Raw genomic sequence first — 18,954 nt, 5'->3', positions numbered from 1 at the left:
TTAATTTTGTATGTTTTGCTTTACATTAGTATTCATTGAAAATAGTCAATAGCAGTTTTTCAACATATTTATCACCTCGATGCACATCTCTTTCTCTGAACCTCAACCCACTCTTGACCTTTTTGTGCTTTATAATTGAAGCTGTTTTCCAGCATTTCTTAGGGCACAACAAGGTGATACTATGAAATAATATAGATTTATCTATACTCACTACCTAGCCTTATTTCGTCGGCGGCGATAGTGATATATTTTTCAGCTGCAATATATGTTGTTTATTTGTTATTACTGTGTTGAAAAAGGTTTGATTCTTGCTGTTACGGTCTTCCATCTGTTGTTCCTTTTCTACCATCACGAGTGGACGGGAGTATCCCCGGATCCCCCGTCAATGGTGTATGACGACATCTTGGATTCAAGGGTTACCTTTGAAATTATAGAGGTCTATGCCGCATATATCAGAAAAAGAGGACCAGGAACAGAATCCACCTTTGCGAGCATCCTTTTGCATCTTTGAGGCACAGAAATTGATTCTTTATCATGTGCACGTTATCCAATTAGCGCTACAGCAATGTATGCTCTAAATGTTAGCAAGCATCCCTAAAACTCAATGAAAAAACATATAAATGCAAAGGAGCCAGTGTGATTCCCACGTCTTAAGCTTTAATTCACATGGGGATGCCAGCAGCCATCTCATCTTGGTGCTGACACTGCACCCCAAAATGGTATGTGATGCCACCGGCCGGGACTTGTGCTGGTGGACCAAGGTGCGCTATTCCCATGAGAGAATGGGGTGGGTAGGGGAGTCCACAGAGAGGGTCTCTCCTTTTAGAGAACACTCAAGGGGTGTCTCTGGGGAGCACCACTTTGCAGTTACAATGGTCCCCCAGGGTAAGGTGCCCCACTAACAGCACAAAACAAAAAGACAGGGGATAAAGGAATGATTGTGGAGACAGCACAGAGACACAGGCTGTGAGATTGTCTTCATACACATGGCATACAATCTTGCTGGGGTCAGTGACCCACTTCATCTATGATGTCCTTCACTGTGTTGTGTTAGTAGTTGATGAAGTGATGCATGGATCTCTGTTGTATTTGTGTACAAGTTTAGCGGAGGCTGAGGAGCATAAATTGTTAGAATCAATGTTTTCAAGTTTCTGGTCTACATTAGTTTTACCTCAGGCTGCAGAAAATCTGACCCTATGTGCATTGTTTCAGAGTTCAGGTAAAGGAAATGTGGGGGTGGACTCATGTCATTTAACCCCTAATCTGCATTTGTAATACATTAATTTGATAGTGAATACAGGGCTTTATTTTGTTATATGGTCTTAAGTTAGGAAGGTACCCTGGTCATAATAGGTTCCAAGTCAGTAAAGGCTGCCCTAATACCACCGTTTCTGTCGAATAGAGTCCCTGTAATACCTCCAACAGTAACTAACAACTGCTGAAAAGTTAATAAAAAATGTGTTTTAATAATCTATCTCGATACTGGATTATAAAGACTGACTATGTGAAAATGGGTGGGCTATAAATTCCTATAAATGTGTCAAAATGTAAAGAAGTCTTGACATTTTACAACTTTTGAATTTTCTGAAGCACAGCATTTTCATCTCTGCTGAGTGTGTCAAATTACCTTCATTGATTCAGTTTCTCATAACTGGCTATGCAGTTGGTTTTTATTGAGCCTGGCAACCTACTGTGAATTGTCCACCGCAAACATTCAGCATTTATCACAGTTTTATTCTAAGCGTACCCACCTGCAACCACTGATAGAGAGGAATGGACACGTGAAGAGGCAATAGTTATATTACAAAAGATATGAAAGAGTTATATATCTGAAAGATCTGAGTGCCAAATTCCTTAAACGAAATGCTATTAAAATATTGTTTTTTTGTAGCTTTAAAGTGGTAATATATTGCTGTGGAATTTCAAATTGTACATTTGGTCTTCATCGATCTGAATAACACGGACATCAATCTTAAGAAGGTTTTCAAATCGGTTAGCAGAGGCAGGTCAAGTAATAAAAAAGTGATAAAATATGAAAGAATACTTTAAAATACAATTTAATGAGGAAAAAAATGAAATCATTGTGGAAAAGCCAAGAAATACGTGGTAAATGCAAAATGTGTTTTAGCTGCATAGGTCTTTGGAGCCTGATGTCTCGTTCTGTCCCCTCAAACACGACACTTGCCAGCCTCCCCGTGCCCTGATGCCTGACACTGTACTCTCACACATCATTATAGCTTCCCTTCCCTCACTTTTCATTCCCAAATCCCACGTTTGATGTAACAAAAGGTGTAACCTCTCGTGAGAGCCCACAGATGGCACCGTATTCACTCAAACTGTGTATCTGTGTAAATGGCTACTTGAATGCCTTCAGCCGGATGGCATTCATTGCAGATGCCCACAGATGCCCACTACTTAACCTCGACTCCAACCCAGGTGACGTGGCACTACCATACAACTATACTGCCTTGTATGTCAGCAGCGCTGCTAGAAAGTGTCTAGCCTGGGTATTACATGTTTTTTTAACTCTTCCCTCTGCTACGAAATCTAGAAAGAGATATGAAAGGGCCATGGATTGTTCAAAATTGAACATGTGAGGGGCACTTTGCACATTTCCCACAAAATCTGTGGGAACCTGTGAAGCCTGACTCTTCTTTAGAAACCTCTCAACTACCAGTGTGTGTACTGTCGCTTCCCATGAGCACAGATGTGCAGAGAGCCTGTGTTACATGCAGAAAGAAGGCCAGTCATTGGTTTGCCTCCAGATGCAGCAACCGCGCGATTCCACAGAGAAAGCCAGTGTGTGGGCGATGTTATACTGATGTCCATACTACTGTGAATGTGGAAGACTTTTCCTTGCAGCAAACCCTACCACAGTCATCATCCAAAGCCCACTTGTGCCACAAAAGTGTAATGCAGGCCACTTGTGTGTGTTTGTCAGTAATTTTACTTTCGCAGAATTGTTTTGTGCTTTCACGCTTACATCAATTAACACATGGGGCATATCATGATGTGCTTTGTGGTGCAGTGAGGAGCCGAACACCTGTTTTATGCTCCTGTAGGGGCTTATTTACAAGCCCCTTGCGCCGCTGGTGCGTCACTTTTAATATGGGAAAAAGGGATGTACCAGCGGCGCAAGGTGCTTGTAAATAAGCCCCCTGGGACATACTTACAAGGGGACTGCGCCACCAGAGCGTCACTTTTTCCAATGCTCCAGAGGCGCAATACCCTGCTCCAAATGTACAAGTCGGTGCTAAGCCACTTTGCGTGGAGTAACACTTCCTTGTAAATGTGGCCCTCCTCGCTGCAGTTTTCTGCGGCAAAGGGGCGCGCAATGGGTGTTGTTGTGGGGGTTCCACGCAACGCTCGTTGTTTTTTAACACTGCCCCACATTTACAAGGATCTGTAAATCTGAGGCAGTGCCAAAAATCAACACCTTTGAAATGAAGGCATTAGAGTGGCACAATGAGAAAAGCAACTTTTATTTCGCATTTTGCCTCCTGCAGCACACATAGAAAGAGCAAAACGCCATGAATGATTGTTTTTGTTCAGGAATGTGTCCCTTCCTGCACAGACACAATCATCCTTGCAACACAGCCACCCTTGCACCATGGTGCCAGGGGGCCTGTGCTGGTGCTAGACAGCTTTTTTAATGCAGGCGCAAGGGAAAACACAGGGGTGTGCCGTATTCATGTAAATACGGTGCATCCCTGCATTTTTTAAATGGTGCAGCGCGGCACAGCTAAATTGCTTACAGCGCCGCACCATTTCATTGAAAATATGAGCTAGTGTGCAAAGTGAATTCATGCAACCCCATATTTCTCAGAGTTAGTGAACTATTTTCAGACAGCAGAGCTCAGAAACAGAAGAGACAAACCTTGCTCAGAGTTTCCAATTTGTCCTGTCTGAAAACAAAGCATCAACTCAGAGAAATATTGGGTTTGCTGAGTTCATTTTATCCTCTACAGGGGCATAAAACAGGCGCAATGTACTAGTAAAGGCAACAAAAAAAAACCTGCAAACTGCAATCATAATGATACTGCCACTTGCGCGCTGGCGAGGTGGTCTTTCTCTACATGTAATGCCTGTCGATGCAAGTTTGAATGTGTTCCTCAAGGTATTTTTGCCACGACCTCTAGAGGAATGTGCACATAGATTTACGTCAATATTATTTATTAACAAAGCTATACTTTGTTCATTATCTCATATAGAAACCGCACTTCACTGTTCAGTTTAACAAAAATGATGAATATCTTCCAGTTTCTAGCATGCCATTTGTTTCCAAAGTATACAATAAAAAACAACAATGTAGTCTCGGTTTTCTAAACTTTCTGCTTAAAAGAATTTTTTTTTTTTAAGTTTCTCTCGGATCTTCTTGAAAATGCTGCTTATAACTCTACCATCTCAAATCTTGCATACCCGATGGACATTGGGGATCCTTTCCTTCTGAGGGTTGCAGAAGGCTGCTGACCTGCCCATCGTAAAATTCAGATACAACCGCACTGTTTTTCCTTCACCAGCGTCTTAAGTTGCCTTTAGAGGGATTAAGTTATATCACATTGGGAAATATACTGTACAACAAATATTTTATCATTATTGTAATCATTGCTTTAAAAGAGCCTGATTGAATGTTGGTACATTAAAAAAAAGGAAAGTGTTTAGCAACAGAACCCCACTATTTCAGTTGCTAATTTCTTTGCAAGGTTAAATTGTGATCTGCTCAAGGTACCTGAATGCAGGTTCATTCTTTTTCAAAGTAGAGGGTCCAGTATTCTCATGCATATATATTCTTCCACCAATGGGCTAGACTAGGGAATCCAATGCGGTTGAGTGTTCCATGTATTTGAATAGTGCACCACTCACCCGGGAGGGTATTCTGGTTCTGAAATACAATGCAATTTCAGATGTTGGTTCAGAATAGCTTCTGAAATGATGGACAGCTGAGCAAAATACTCTTTCTTTAAGTCCTATGTGTGTTATGTGCACTTCACTGAGAAACGTCAGCTGCAATTGCACAGTTTAGAGCATGTGAAATGCAGTCAAGAGAGCTATCTGACAGCTGCAAGGATCGGGAAGTGGGCCCTTAATATTTCTCTTGGTTTGATCCCACGTTTGAAACACTTGGATAAAGGAGCTAAAGGATTTCAAAGATTAAATCCCTCCCCTGTGCGGGCTCACACAATAGACGAAGATGTATTCAGGCTCTGAAATGTAACCCCACATTCTTTTTTTATCATCTACTTTTTTTATTTTAGATTCTTATGTTCTTTGACTAAACACTATATATACCACAAAAACCTGTATTGTTTGGTTCATCATTGATTTTTGTCCCAGTATCTAAGCTTAAGAGCTGATCTGCATAGATTATATGAACTTCATCTTCGCCAAATGTAATGGGGCTTGCTTTACACTGAGTATGTACATTTACAGCTCAACTAATTACCCCCAATTGCATCCAGGCACATAAAGGGTTTCACTTTCTTAAGAGAGCTTGAGCTGCGTTTTTCTGTGATTACAAGAACTATTATTTGAGGAGGATGGTAGTCCACCACAAGTAGTAATGTCACCAGTACTGTTAGGTCCAGTAATTTAAACCTGGAGTCAACCCCTGGGAGCTATGGCACACAGCAGATATGCTTAAGAAAATGTGCAAAGCACTTAAAAGTACTAAAAACAAGTAAGTCAAAAACACTGAAACAAAAAAAAGAAATCCCAATCTAAATTATAAAAATAGATAATAATTTAGTGAGAAAATGACATAAATTCAATAAGGGGAACCAGAGCTATGGATTGTTAATGTCTTCAATAAAAATAGCACCAAAAAGTGATAAGCGACAGCACGGTCATCTGGGTGCACTCAACCAGCACGTAAGCACTATTTAAGGCCAATGGCAATGGAGTACAGGTTGGATACAGAAACTAGGTTCGACCAAGTCGGACATTTTACCTTCCGTCTTGGTCTCTCAAATGCAAGTTAAAAATCTTCAGTGGAAATAGTTCTGTGCCTGAGAGGTGTTCCACAAGCCTCTGGAAGAGGTCCTGTTGAAATTCACCAGGAAGGTCCCTCAACGGCAGGATACTTTTTGTGCCTTACCAGGTGAAGATTTCTAACTTCGGACTTAGTCAATTTTTTGGAGCTCAGATTACTTCAGTGGGGAAAGCCTACAAGCTGTAGCTGAAGAGGGCTCCACGAGGCCAGATACCTTCTCCACAATGTCTAGGTGAAATAGATTACTGCTGCAGAAAAGCTCAGGGCAGGAGCAACCTGAATCTTTGGCCCAGCTGAAACGCAATTCACTGGATTGACTTGGTAGGTTCTTCCCAGTCCTCCAGGTGCCGTATTACAGTAAGTGCCCCGGGGGACAATGAGCATTTGTGCTGGCTTTGCGTGCCCCTGGGGCACTATGGTATCACAGAAGGGAGCGCAGACGCTTGTGCGTCCCCTTCAGTAATACCGATAGAGCTGGCGCACTTAAAGCACCAGCGCTACCTTCAAGGGGCATTCTCTCATTTGCAGGGGGTGTTCCCTATGCAAATCAGAGAATGCCTATGCCTCTGCACCCAAGATGTATTATCAACCTGGGTGCAGAGGCAAAGAAGCTCTCAGGGGGTGCACTCACAGTGCACCACCTAAAAGGTGGTGCACTGTGAGTGTGGCCCATGAGAGCTGCCCTCTGGAGGAGGGAAAGGGGTCCTTTGGACCACCCAGACATCCCCTTGCAGGTGGGTGCAGTCACTGACTGCACCCACCTGCAAGGGTTTCTCTAATCCCCTGTAAAACTGCAGGCGGGGCAGCATGAGTTTGGACCAGGCGCACCGTTTAATAGGTGGGCCCGTTGCAAATAATGAAAATGCATTATAAGTCCCCAGAGGTCTTTGGAGCCAAAAAGTTTCTAAGTCCCAGTTTTTTCAGTATGTTAGAAGGAGTACAGTTAGACACAAGCAAGGGTCACAGAACCTCTGGAACAGAACTTGGTAGTGAAGGCTCACTCAGTAGAATCCACTAGCAGAGTCCTGTGTAGGTCTAATTGAAACTGGTCCACTGGCCTCTTCAAGAAAAGAGCATTTTGCAGCTTGTTTCCCTGTAGTTTAACAGGAGGTCAGCCAACAGATCCTTGGAGTCCATTTCTTTGTCCTATGTACAAATGAAGCAAGTCCAGCCCTTCAGGTCTCTTCACAGGTCTCAATATATATATATACCACAAAAACCTGTATTGTTTGGTTCATCATTGATTTTTGTCCCAGTATCTAAGCTTAAGAGCTGATCTGCATAGATTATATGAACTTCATCTTCGCCAAATGTAATGGGGCTTGCTTTACACTGAGTATGTACATTTACAGCTCAACTAATTACCCCCAATTGCATCCAGGCACATAAAGGGTTTCACTTTCTTAAGAGAGCTTGAGCTGCGTTTTTCTGTGATTACAAGAACTATTATTTGAGGAGGATGGTAGTCCACCACAAGTAGTAATGTCACCAGTACTGTTAGGTCCAGTAATTTAAACCTGGAGTCAACCCCTGGGAGCTATGGCACACAGCAGATATGCTTAAGAAAATGTGCAAAGCACTTAAAAGTACTAAAAACAAGTAAGTCAAAAACACTGAAACAAAAAAAAGAAATCCCAATCTAAATTATAAAAATAGATAATAATTTAGTGAGAAAATGACATAAATTCAATAAGGGGAACCAGAGCTATGGATTGTTAATGTCTTCAATAAAAATAGCACCAAAAAGTGATAAGCGACAGCACGGTCATCTGGGTGCACTCAACCAGCACGTAAGCACTATTTAAGGCCAATGGCAATGGAGTACAGGTTGGATACAGAAACTAGGTTCGACCAAGTCGGACATTTTACCTTCCGTCTTGGTCTCTCAAATGCAAGTTAAAAATCTTCAGTGGAAATAGTTCTGTGCCTGAGAGGTGTTCCACAAGCCTCTGGAAGAGGTCCTGTTGAAATTCACCAGGAAGGTCCCTCAACGGCAGGATACTTTTTGTGCCTTACCAGGTGAAGATTTCTAACTTCGGACTTAGTCAATTTTTTGGAGCTCAGATTACTTCAGTGGGGAAAGCCTACAAGCTGTAGCTGAAGAGGGCTCCACGAGGCCAGATACCTTCTCCACAATGTCTAGGTGAAATAGATTACTGCTGCAGAAAAGCTCAGGGCAGGAGCAACCTGAATCTTTGGCCCAGCTGAAACGCAATTCACTGGATTGACTTGGTAGGTTCTTCCCAGTCCTCCAGGTGCCGTATTACAGTAAGTGCCCCGGGGGACAATGAGCATTTGTGCTGGCTTTGCGTGCCCCTGGGGCACTATGGTATCACAGAAGGGAGCGCAGACGCTTGTGCGTCCCCTTCAGTAATACCGATTGAGCTGGCGCACTTAAAGCACCAGCGCTACCTTCAAGGGGCATTCTCTCATTTGCAGGGGATGTTCCCTATGCAAATCAGAGAATGCCTATGCCTCTGCACCCAAGATGTATTATCAACCTGGGTGCAGAGGCAAAGAAGCTCTCAGGGGGTGCACTCACAGTGCACCACCTAAAAGGTGGTGCACTGTGAGTGTGGCCCATGAGAGCTGCCCTCTGGAGGAGGGAAAGGGGTCCTTTGGACCACCCAGACATCCCCTTGCAGGTGGGTGCAGTCACTGACTGCACCCACCTGCAAGGGTTTCTCTAATCCCCTGTAAAACTGCAGGCGGGGCAGCATGAGTTTGGACCAGGCGCACCGTTTAATAGGTGGGCCCGTTGCAAATAATGAAAATGCATTATAAGTCCCCAGAGGTCTTTGGAGCCAAAAAGTTTCTAAGTCCCAGTTTTTTCAGTATGTTAGAAGGAGTACAGTTAGACACAAGCAAGGGTCACAGAACCTCTGGAACAGAACTTGGTAGTGAAGGCTCACTCAGTAGAATCCACTAGCAGAGTCCTGTGTAGGTCTAATTGAAACTGGTCCACTGGCCTCTTCAAGAAAAGAGCATTTTGCAGCTTGTTTCCCTGTAGTTTAACAGGAGGTCAGCCAACAGATCCTTGGAGTCCATTTCTTTGTCCTATGTACAAATGAAGCAAGTCCAGCCCTTCAGGTCTCTTCACAGGTCTCAATATATATATATATACCACAAAAACCTGTATTGTTTGGTTCATCATTGATTTTTGTCCCAGTATCTAAGCTTAAGAGCTGATCTGCATAGATTATATGAACTTCATCTTCGCCAAATGTAATGGGGCTTGCTTTACACTGAGTATGTACATTTACAGCTCAACTAATTACCCCCAATTGCATCCAGGCACATAAAGGGTTTCACTTTCTTAAGAGAGCTTGAGCTGCGTTTTTCTGTGATTACAAGAACTATTATTTGAGGAGGATGGTAGTCCACCACAAGTAGTAATGTCACCAGTACTGTTAGGTCCAGTAATTTAAACCTGGAGTCAACCCCTGGGAGCTATGGCACACAGCAGATATGCTTAAGAAAATGTGCAAAGCACTTAAAAGTACTAAAAACAAGTAAGTCAAAAACACTGAAACAAAAAAAAGAAATCCCAATCTAAATTATAAAAATAGATAATAATTTAGTGAGAAAATGACATAAATTCAATAAGGGGAACCAGAGCTATGGATTGTTAATGTCTTCAATAAAAATAGCACCAAAAAGTGATAAGCGACAGCACGGTCATCTGGGTGCACTCAACCAGCACGTAAGCACTATTTAAGGCCAATGGCAATGGAGTACAGGTTGGATACAGAAACTAGGTTCGACCAAGTCGGACATTTTACCTTCCGTCTTGGTCTCTCAAATGCAAGTTAAGAATCTTCAGTGGAAATAGTTCTGTGCCTGAGAGGTGTTCCACAAGCCTCTGGAAGAGGTCCTGTTGAAATTCACCAGGAAGGTCCCTCAACGGCAGGATACTTTTTGTGCCTTACCAGGTGAAGATTTCTAACTTCGGACTTAGTCAATTTTTTGGAGCTCAGATTACTTCAGTGGGGAAAGCCTACAAGCTGTAGCTGAAGAGGGCTCCACGAGGCCAGATACCTTCTCCACAATGTCTAGGTGAAATAGATTACTGCTGCAGAAAAGCTCAGGGCAGGAGCAACCTGAATCTTTGGCCCAGCTGAAACGCAATTCACTGGATTGACTTGGTAGGTTCTTCCCAGTCCTCCAGGTGCCGTATTACAGTAAGTGCCCCGGGGGACAATGAGCATTTGTGCTGGCTTTGCGTGCCCCTGGGGCACTATGGTATCACAGAAGGGAGCGCAGACGCTTGTGCGTCCCCTTCAGTAATACCGATAGAGCTGGCGCACTTAAAGCACCAGCGCTACCTTCAAGGGGCATTCTCTCATTTGCAGGGGGTGTTCCCTATGCAAATCAGAGAATGCCTATGCCTCTGCACCCAAGATGTATTATCAACCTGGGTGCAGAGGCAAAGAAGCTCTCAGGGGGTGCACTCACAGTGCACCACCTAAAAGGTGGTGCACTGTGAGTGTGGCCCATGAGAGCTGCCCTCTGGAGGAGGGAAAGGGGTCCTTTGGACCACCCAGACATCCCCTTGCAGGTGGGTGCAGTCACTGACTGCACCCACCTGCAAGGGTTTCTCTAATCCCCTGTAAAACTGCAGGCGGGGCAGCATGAGTTTGGACCAGGCGCACCGTTTAATAGGTGGGCCCGTTGCAAATAATGAAAATGCATTATAAGTCCCCAGAGGTCTTTGGAGCCAAAAAGTTTCTAAGTCCCAGTTTTTTCAGTATGTTAGAAGGAGTACAGTTAGACACAAGCAAGGGTCACAGAACCTCTGGAACAGAACTTGGTAGTGAAGGCTCACTCAGTAGAATCCACTAGCAGAGTCCTGTGTAGGTCTAATTGAAACTGGTCCACTGGCCTCTTCAAGAAAAGAGCATTTTGCAGCTTGTTTCCCTGTAGTTTAACAGGAGGTCAGCCAACAGATCCTTGGAGTCCATTTCTTTGTCCTATGTACAAATGAAGCAAGTCCAGCCCTTCAGGTCTCTTCACAGGTCTCAATAGCAAGTGCAGTCCTTTTTCAGTCTTCCACATGTCCAGTAAAGGTTTTAAGTGGGTGTCACATTAATACCTGGCTTCTCTCTACCGCATTTATACATGTCCAAACCTTTCTTCCTCCTGGGCAGAGCTCCTGGGATTGATAACTGGCTGACTAGAGAGACATAATAGGGACCTGGCCCAACCGTTAGCTACATATGCCTTTAACAGAGTAGGCCTCTTTGAAGTTATTTAAGTTCCTGGGAACAGCCCAGGTGGTCATCCTGGCAAAAGAAAAGAACACCTCCCCACACCCACGAATTTCTATCAGCTCTGGGAGCAAGTTTCCACATCATACAACTCATCAAGTGGCCTATTCAGGTCTTGAGTGACAGTTGAAATCTTATAAAAAGGTGCTTCTAGAGAGTTTTGTCAGGGAAAAGAGTGCTTTCTAAAAGTACCTGTTCAATGTTTATTACAAATGCATTATGTGAGAAATTGGGTTGTTGGTAGACTGGGGTGTTAGCCCTGGGCAAGCAACCGCCACAATCCCTGGCAGGGTTAACCATAAAAAATCAATCAATTATCCTGTGCTTACCTGGGTTGCTTGGTACAACAAGTAGTCAGACTTAAGTAAGAGTCAATTTGTAAAGTATTTATACAGTACCCAAACAATAATAAAGTGAAAACATAACACAAGAAAAATCCCACACCAATGTAGAACAATAGAGTACATTTTAATAAATTATTTGACACCAAAATTACAAAAATCCAATCAGTAGAACAGGAGTTATGAATTTGTTAAGTTTTTAGTTAAACAAATAACTAGCACATAAAAGATCAAAACGCCAACCAAGGACAGCTGGTCATACTAGATCAGGTCAAAGTCTAAAAATATGGCCGAACATGATAGCATGCGGGTCGGATGCAAAAAGGGGATTGGGACCAGTCAAAGCTTACCTTTGGACTTAGAAGACATTTTCTGAGAAGGTAACGTTCAGCGGGGCAAGACTGTGGCCAGCATCCAAGGAGGGAGCGTGGACATCGGGGAGGAGTTCAACAAAGTGAAAGTGGGAAGTTTAAAAAGGAGGCTATTGCCAACGAGAGTTACAGGAAGAAAGATACTCTTTTGGCAAAGGATCACTGAACAATATTTGCTGCTGCAGAGAACATAGCGGGTGGAGCTACGAAGACAGGCGAACCGCCAATGTAACTTGGGCAGATAGACAAGTAAGCTGGTCCCAATCTTCCCTTGTTTCTTAGAATAGTTTTTAACCAAAAATATCCTAAGTTTCAAGTTTTGCATTTTGGCTATCTGGGCACCTTCAGCACCAAAGCCAAGGCTCCAGGACTGGCGGGGCAACGCTTGGGGGTGCAGGACTCACTCAGGCTGGGCCCAGGTGCGGGTTCAAGATGGTGGGGACCTATTATGTCCCTGTGGCTCTGAACAGGAAGTCAGCAAGCTATCTCTTGGAATCACTCTGGTAGTCATAAAGAAAAGGTGAAATAAAAACACCAAACCCATGTTATATGTGAAAGGGGGTTTGTCTAAATAGATTTATTCAAACCACACGTCCAAACAATTTTCTGTTTCTAGTTTGATTTGCGGCCTAGTTTGGCTGTGAATACAGGCCCAACCCCCAATGTTTTAAAGAAATAAATAAATAAAAAATACTTTCTAAAAGAAGCATTTTTAAAATTGTATTTTAAAATCTGACTTTATCATTAAAGAGGATTTTTAACAACAATTTCATAGATATTAAACATGAAATGCCTATCTGTTGTCAATCAAAAATTGGTAATTATTACATGTAATGAGACAACCCAATGTTATCCTATGAGACAGATTAGGCCTCATAGTAGTGAAAAACATATTTAGGAGTTTTTTGCTATCAGGACATACAAACCTTAAAAGTATGCATCCAACCTTTTGACTGCAATGCACCCTGTCCTTTGGGCTACTTAGGGCCTACATTAGCCGTGACTTATATACAATAAAAGGGGGGTTAAGGCTTGGCAAGGGGGTTATATTGCCAGTTTAAAACAGCATTCAGGCTGCAGTGTCAGACGTGGGACAAGTTTTATGAGGCTACTTAAGTTGGTGGCACAATAAGTGCTGCAGGTTCACTAGTAGCATTTAATTTACAGGCCCAAGGTTTATGGTATGCCACTTCACAAGAGATTTATAATTAACTTAATTATGCACAGGGCACTTAGGCCCACAAAAATGAATTACAGCAAAAATAGAGGGAAAAAGGCAAAACATTTGGGGGAAGACCTCTTTAAGGCTGACAGGTCTAACATATTATGCATTACACATTCAACTTTCCCAGTGGATTGGGCTTCCAATAAATACCTTAAAAATCCAAAAATAGACTTTATAGTTGTTTCCTAGGAAGAGGTAACAGTGTAAGATTTAATAATGTACCCCAATGCTTTCCTATGGAACAGCTAACCCTGCAACAGTGAAAATTGTTTTTGGTGCATTGTCTTTGCAAGGATATGTTTGATGGCGCAGGGTTTTCGTGAAATAAAACCTGCCAGGATTGAACCCTCAGTAACATTTATTAATGGTGTGCAATGAAAAACGTATGCGGAAAAGCACCTAACATGAGGGAAAATGCTTCTGCCCAAGCGCGTACTAAAGTAGGCCGCAAATGGTTTTTGACTAACGAAAATAAAAAGACTAATGCTGTTTTTGTGCACATTATTAACGTCTGCTAGGAAAACAATATTTAACATGGGTTGCGCATGGATAGATGTAGTACTGGGTTGGTGCATAATAAAAAGCATTGCAAGTGAATAATAATGCCTGTGTTTGTTTTCCATGGAAGCATGGTTTTCTACTCTGCATGAAGTTATGGGGTTAATGGAATAGAAGAATAAATATTTGAATTTAAAAGTTTGAAAGCGAAGAGGAAGGTGGACAAGGATTTGTCCATCAAGAATCCTGAGTGCCTGCCAAGAAGTTTGCATGAAAAGAAGATTTGATTCATCAAGCGAAGGAAACGCTTCCTCTGGAAAGGCACGAGTGGCACAAAAGATATACACAGTTTGCTACATAACTGACATGAAGGAAGAGAACATTTTGATAGTGGCATGAAACAAATTTCCTGGGGTGGAAGCTGACGTGATGAATAGATAAAACAATGGGACATGCAGATAGTGGTGTGACAATACACCCCCTTCCTTAACCAATCAAGTGTAGAATAACCCTTCGTTAGATACAAGTGTGGGTTGGACATTTGGGATTTAGGGTATAATTGAGGTTCCTGATGGGAGGGGTTAGACAGACTTGTGTGGGTTCAGACTGTTGGGCAGACTGTCTGGGAGATCGTCGTTATCGTCGGTTTTGCTGTTCTGTTTCCTGTCTGCTGATTCCTGACTTAGTCTTTGCCTCTTCAAATCTTCTTTAGGAGCCTTGCTGCTCTCATGGTAAGACAGTAGATGTCCTATTCCTATTTGGGTTAGTATAGTCTGAAATCTGAATTTGCATAATCATTTGCAAATGTATTTTGTCTCTGAAACTTTTGTCTCTTCACCTTTCCACTCCTTTATGCACTGTCAATGATATGAATGTGTTATTTTCTTTTCTGATGTTGTTTGCTTTATGACAATTTATGGTTTGTACTGTATGTTGGTACTGAAGAGCATTTATTTTACTTTATTTGGATAAAACATTATAAATATAGAAATGAGTCTGTCTTTATTAGAGGTGTTTATTTAGATGATGAGTATTTTAAAATCTAAGTATTAGTTTGCCAAACCCTGTCAACTATAAAAATATTGCATCGCCATTTGTTAGTATACTAGAATGAAGTTACAAATTGAAGACTGGCAAGTTTGGTATATTTTGGAAATTCACTAACCCAGCGTGAAGGGACTTGGTGGGTAATGAAATTGGGCCTTGTCTGTAGAAATGTATTAGTCCCAGATCGCTGGATCAGTTTTGGTAGCAGAGGATGGTTGGCATTGATTAATTTGACAAATTAAAGGTTGAGTTATTGATTTTGGTTACTAATATGAAAACTTAGCGTCTTTGTTTTATGTTGTCTGGAAGTACGGGTACGGAGTTGCCTAAGATCCTGGGATGTTAATTTAAGCCTTAGTGGCAGAGGAATAGTGTGGAAAAGTATCACACTGCAGAAGTACTTTGTCTGTTGTGCTAATATCGAACCGGAAATGCTGTTGATGTTATCCTAAGGGACCTATTCTGTTGAAAGAAGATTGTCTGAAATAGTGAAAGTCCGCTTCCGAAACTTTGGCTGTACATCCGTGAAGGAGTACCAAGACCTCTTTTCTAAAAGTCCTCTTCTGAGACTTTGGCTAGTATCCCCAAAGGAGTACCAAGACCTCTTTCACTTGATTGAGATTAGAGTGGCGCTGTTCGTTATTTTACTGGAAGTAAAAGGAATCTTTTTGAGTAATTGAACTATCTCTTTATTACTGGAGCAGACAAAGTAGCAGCGTTTTGTGTCATTTCTAATAAAAATGTATTTAGAAAATTTTGTAGAACATTGTCATATTATTTTGTGAAGGGAGGGTCAGTCATAGGAATTATACTGACGTCATGAAAAGCTGCGCTGGCATTGGTCAGAATAGCGGGTGTGTATTGTGCTGTGATTGGTTGGTTGGTATGAGTCGCTCTGGTATTGGATGAGTACGAGCCAATAGTTTGAGCGGAATTACGGAAGGATTTCCTTGATTTCTAAAAATCTAGCGGAAAGAGAGAGTTAAAAATGAAGTTGATAAAAGCGATTCAGGATTTCTTTAAAAAGGATAAGTCGATAGTTACTAGAGAGGGAATTCCTGTACCTTCTCTAAGATCGCCTGCTTCTTTTATTATGCTAGAGCGTGGATATCATACATGTACATGGTTGGAGAACTGGGTGAGGTATACAGAGGATGATACAGTTATAGCCTTCCCAGAACATGGTTCTTTTAAGGTGAGAATTTTAGAGAGTTTGAGGAGACAAATGAATTTGTTGAAACCGAATCCTAGACCTATGCAGTATGAGGCGCTTCACTAAACTTTTACATGTCCTAATTTTAAATACATGCACCGTGCCTTATGGGCATTAAGGCCTACTGAGGGTGACTTATTAATATTTAAAAGTAGATTTTAGGCCAGCCAAAAAGGGGTTATTTTGACAGCTCAAATTTGCAGTTATAAAAATGCACAGACAGAATACAGAGGTAGGCCTGCAGTCATGTTTGCTCAATCACTGTAGTGGATGTCACAAGGAGATCTGCAGGCCACTAGTGACATTTACCTTACAGTCTCTGGGTGCACTTTGTGCCATATACTAGGGACTTCAAGGGAAGCTGTATATGCCAATTAGTAGGATAGGTAATTTCAACATGTTTAGGGGTCTGGGCACATGCACTGCGTCCCAAGGTAGCAGAGTCCAAAATCCCAGTATAAAAACAGCAGGAAAAGTTAAAATAAAATGGGGATGACAGTGAAAATAGACGTCTTTTCCTACAATTACTTAATAGCATCTTCTCTTGTTTCTAAGGCAATACTTCATTTTTAAGTCTTAACTGAAGATCAGCTTTAGCATCAACAACTGTTTACTATCTGAAGTCCTACGTCTTCAGGGACCCCAGCTCTCCCTCTCTGTCAGCTGTGGGTTTGATATCAAGGTGCAATATAACACTGAATACAAGCAAGTCTGAATGATGTAAAGAAAGTGCTGGTGTTTCTTTAGTGCGGGGTGCCAGCCTCTGAGAACTGGGTATTTTCCAGCAAACAGGATCGGATGACCAACATCTCGCCTTTTTGTTTATATAATGGTGGCCTGCACACACAAGGAGTCTTCAACGGTGTTAGGTTTAACCCTTTATGTTATTTCAAACCAATAGTCCCCAGTGAAGAGGCCAGCAAAGAACCAGGAAAGCTGCCTGAGGTGCCTCGGGGAACGTGAGAAAAAGAGAATTGCTATCAGTGAAACCAGTGCGATCTCGGCAGTTGTAGCAGCACACCTGTAGTGCAAGAGCTGGTGCTGTTCCTGATCAAGGAGAGACCGAGAGCTGAAAAACTGGGAGTCAGAAAAGCACACCTGAGAGATGGCAGCAGGAAGATAGGAAGCAGCTCCTAAGAGCAGAAGATTGGACCAGCGGCAGCACCCATCAGGCTCAGGTGCCTTCTAAAGGGATCTGTAGCAGCCTGTCCAGCACCATAGGCCAAAGGAGGGGGCACACCCAATGCAGTTTGGTGCTGCTGCATGCTTATAAGAGCAGACTAGCACCAATATCAACTGTGGGAGCACTGGAGAGGCATCCATTGAGAGAATCAGAGACAGCCACCAGTGCCACAATCAGAGAACCCAGCACTAGCAGCTGTCGAGTAAGCAACAAGGCCTTCCCCTGCACATTTATAACTAACTTGTACCTGCACTCATATCTTCATCTGCAAGAAGCTGAGGCTAATGCTGCAGGCATCTAATGTTGAGGTGGAGGTGATTTCTATCTGGGGACCAAGGAGCAGTTTGCAGTATTATACCTAGGACCGGAGAATCCTTTCTCTCAACTCCTGTAAGCCTCTTGATTTTGACCACTATAAACTGCCTACCAGTAGCTAGTCGGATGCGGGCACTACTCAAGTTATACTCCCAGCTACAACTTTCACTATAGAGGTTAGTAGCTGGAAGGAAAAAGTGCAGTTCAGGGGGTGTTGGACTTGGCCCTTTTTGCAGGGTCCTCCCTGAACTTTTTGCCTTCCTCCTAGTCTTTTTCTGATCTGGTGTTGCTGGTTTTAGGACTCTGGGCAGTTTAGCACTGCTGTCCAGTGTAAAGTCCATGTGCTCTCTGTGGTAAACATGGTAAGATTGGTCTACACCTGATTGGCGTATTTAATTTACCTGTCAGTCCCTTGCAAAGTGGTATCTCAGATACTCAGGGCCAGTAAATTAAATGCTACTGGTGGGCTTGCAGCGCTGATTGCGCCACCCACCAAAGTAGCCTTTCAAACCTGTCTCAGGCTTATGCAGGGCCTGCACGTGCAGTTTACTGCCGCTGTGACGTGGCACATAAAGTGGGTGCCACGTCTGTGATCCCCCTTTTTCTATATATCAGTCACCCCTAAGGTAGGTCCTAGCTAGCCATATGGGCAGGGTGCATTGTAGGTAAAAGGTGGGACATAAAGCTTAATTGTGGGACATGTCCTGGTAGTGACAAACAGCCATTTTGGTTTCTCGCTGCTGTGAGGCTGCCCTTTCTTAGGAATGCATTGGGGATTCCCTGATAAGCATTTCAGTGGTAATTTCTAATATGAGAGGAGAGGCATGGTCAAGTTTGGTATGTTTGGAATAGTAATAATAAATGCTGCATAATGGTGTACACAGATTTATTATCCCTATTTTAGAAATTTCACTTATAGAAGTTGACATTTTTGTGTGCTATGTGTCTTTGCCTGCCTGATGTGTATTGCATGTCTGGCTCTGGAGTGACAGGGGCTGGTGAGGTGTGGGGCTCCAGAGGGGCTGGGTGAGTCAGCGCTAGGCTGAATGGGCAGAACTGCATTTGGAGTAGTGGGAGGAGTAGCCCCTGACCCCGAATAGGTCTGTGCCTGCCTTGTTCAATACTGGCTCTGCCCCCCTGTGGTGTGTCTGGGGTCAGAGCTCAACCTGACAGAGGAGGGTGTGAGCCCTGTATAGAAAATGCTCCCACACCCCCCCCCCCAGATCCATTTGGGACTGAATCCCCAAGCCCTGTGCCAGGGCAAAATCAAGACAAAGCCTAATATAAATATTGGGGCTGTGACCCCATGTCAGTGTGCTTTGGTGCTTACTTGGAGCAGTGTGCCTGCTTGGACTGATGGGCCCCAGAAGGGACCGCCACGAGGGATTGCCACTCTGCTGGAGGGCCCTGTGAGCTGGCCTGCCTGGGCCCAGCTCTGCCCCTCTAGACCTTTGGGGTTAATCTGCATCAAGCGTGTGGTGAGCGCTTTGTCTTCCTTGCCATTT

At 43.0% G+C, this 18,954-nt stretch overlaps 1 protein-coding gene across 1 annotated transcript in view; it reads left to right on the top strand.

Moving 5' to 3' along the window:
- Positions 1-18,954, top strand: part of EDIL3 (EGF like and discoidin domains 3) — a 1,529,327-nt gene that overhangs the window by 253,816 nt on the left and 1,256,557 nt on the right. The gene's annotated exons all lie outside the window — the stretch shown is intronic.

This window comes from Triturus cristatus, chromosome 2_1, assembly GCF_964204655.1.
Source record: "Triturus cristatus chromosome 2_1, aTriCri1.1, whole genome shotgun sequence".
NCBI classification, from domain to species: Eukaryota; Metazoa; Chordata; class Amphibia; order Caudata; family Salamandridae; genus Triturus; species Triturus cristatus.
The sequence above is the reverse complement of the archived record's forward strand: the minus strand, read 5'-3'. Positions and strand labels throughout refer to the sequence as shown.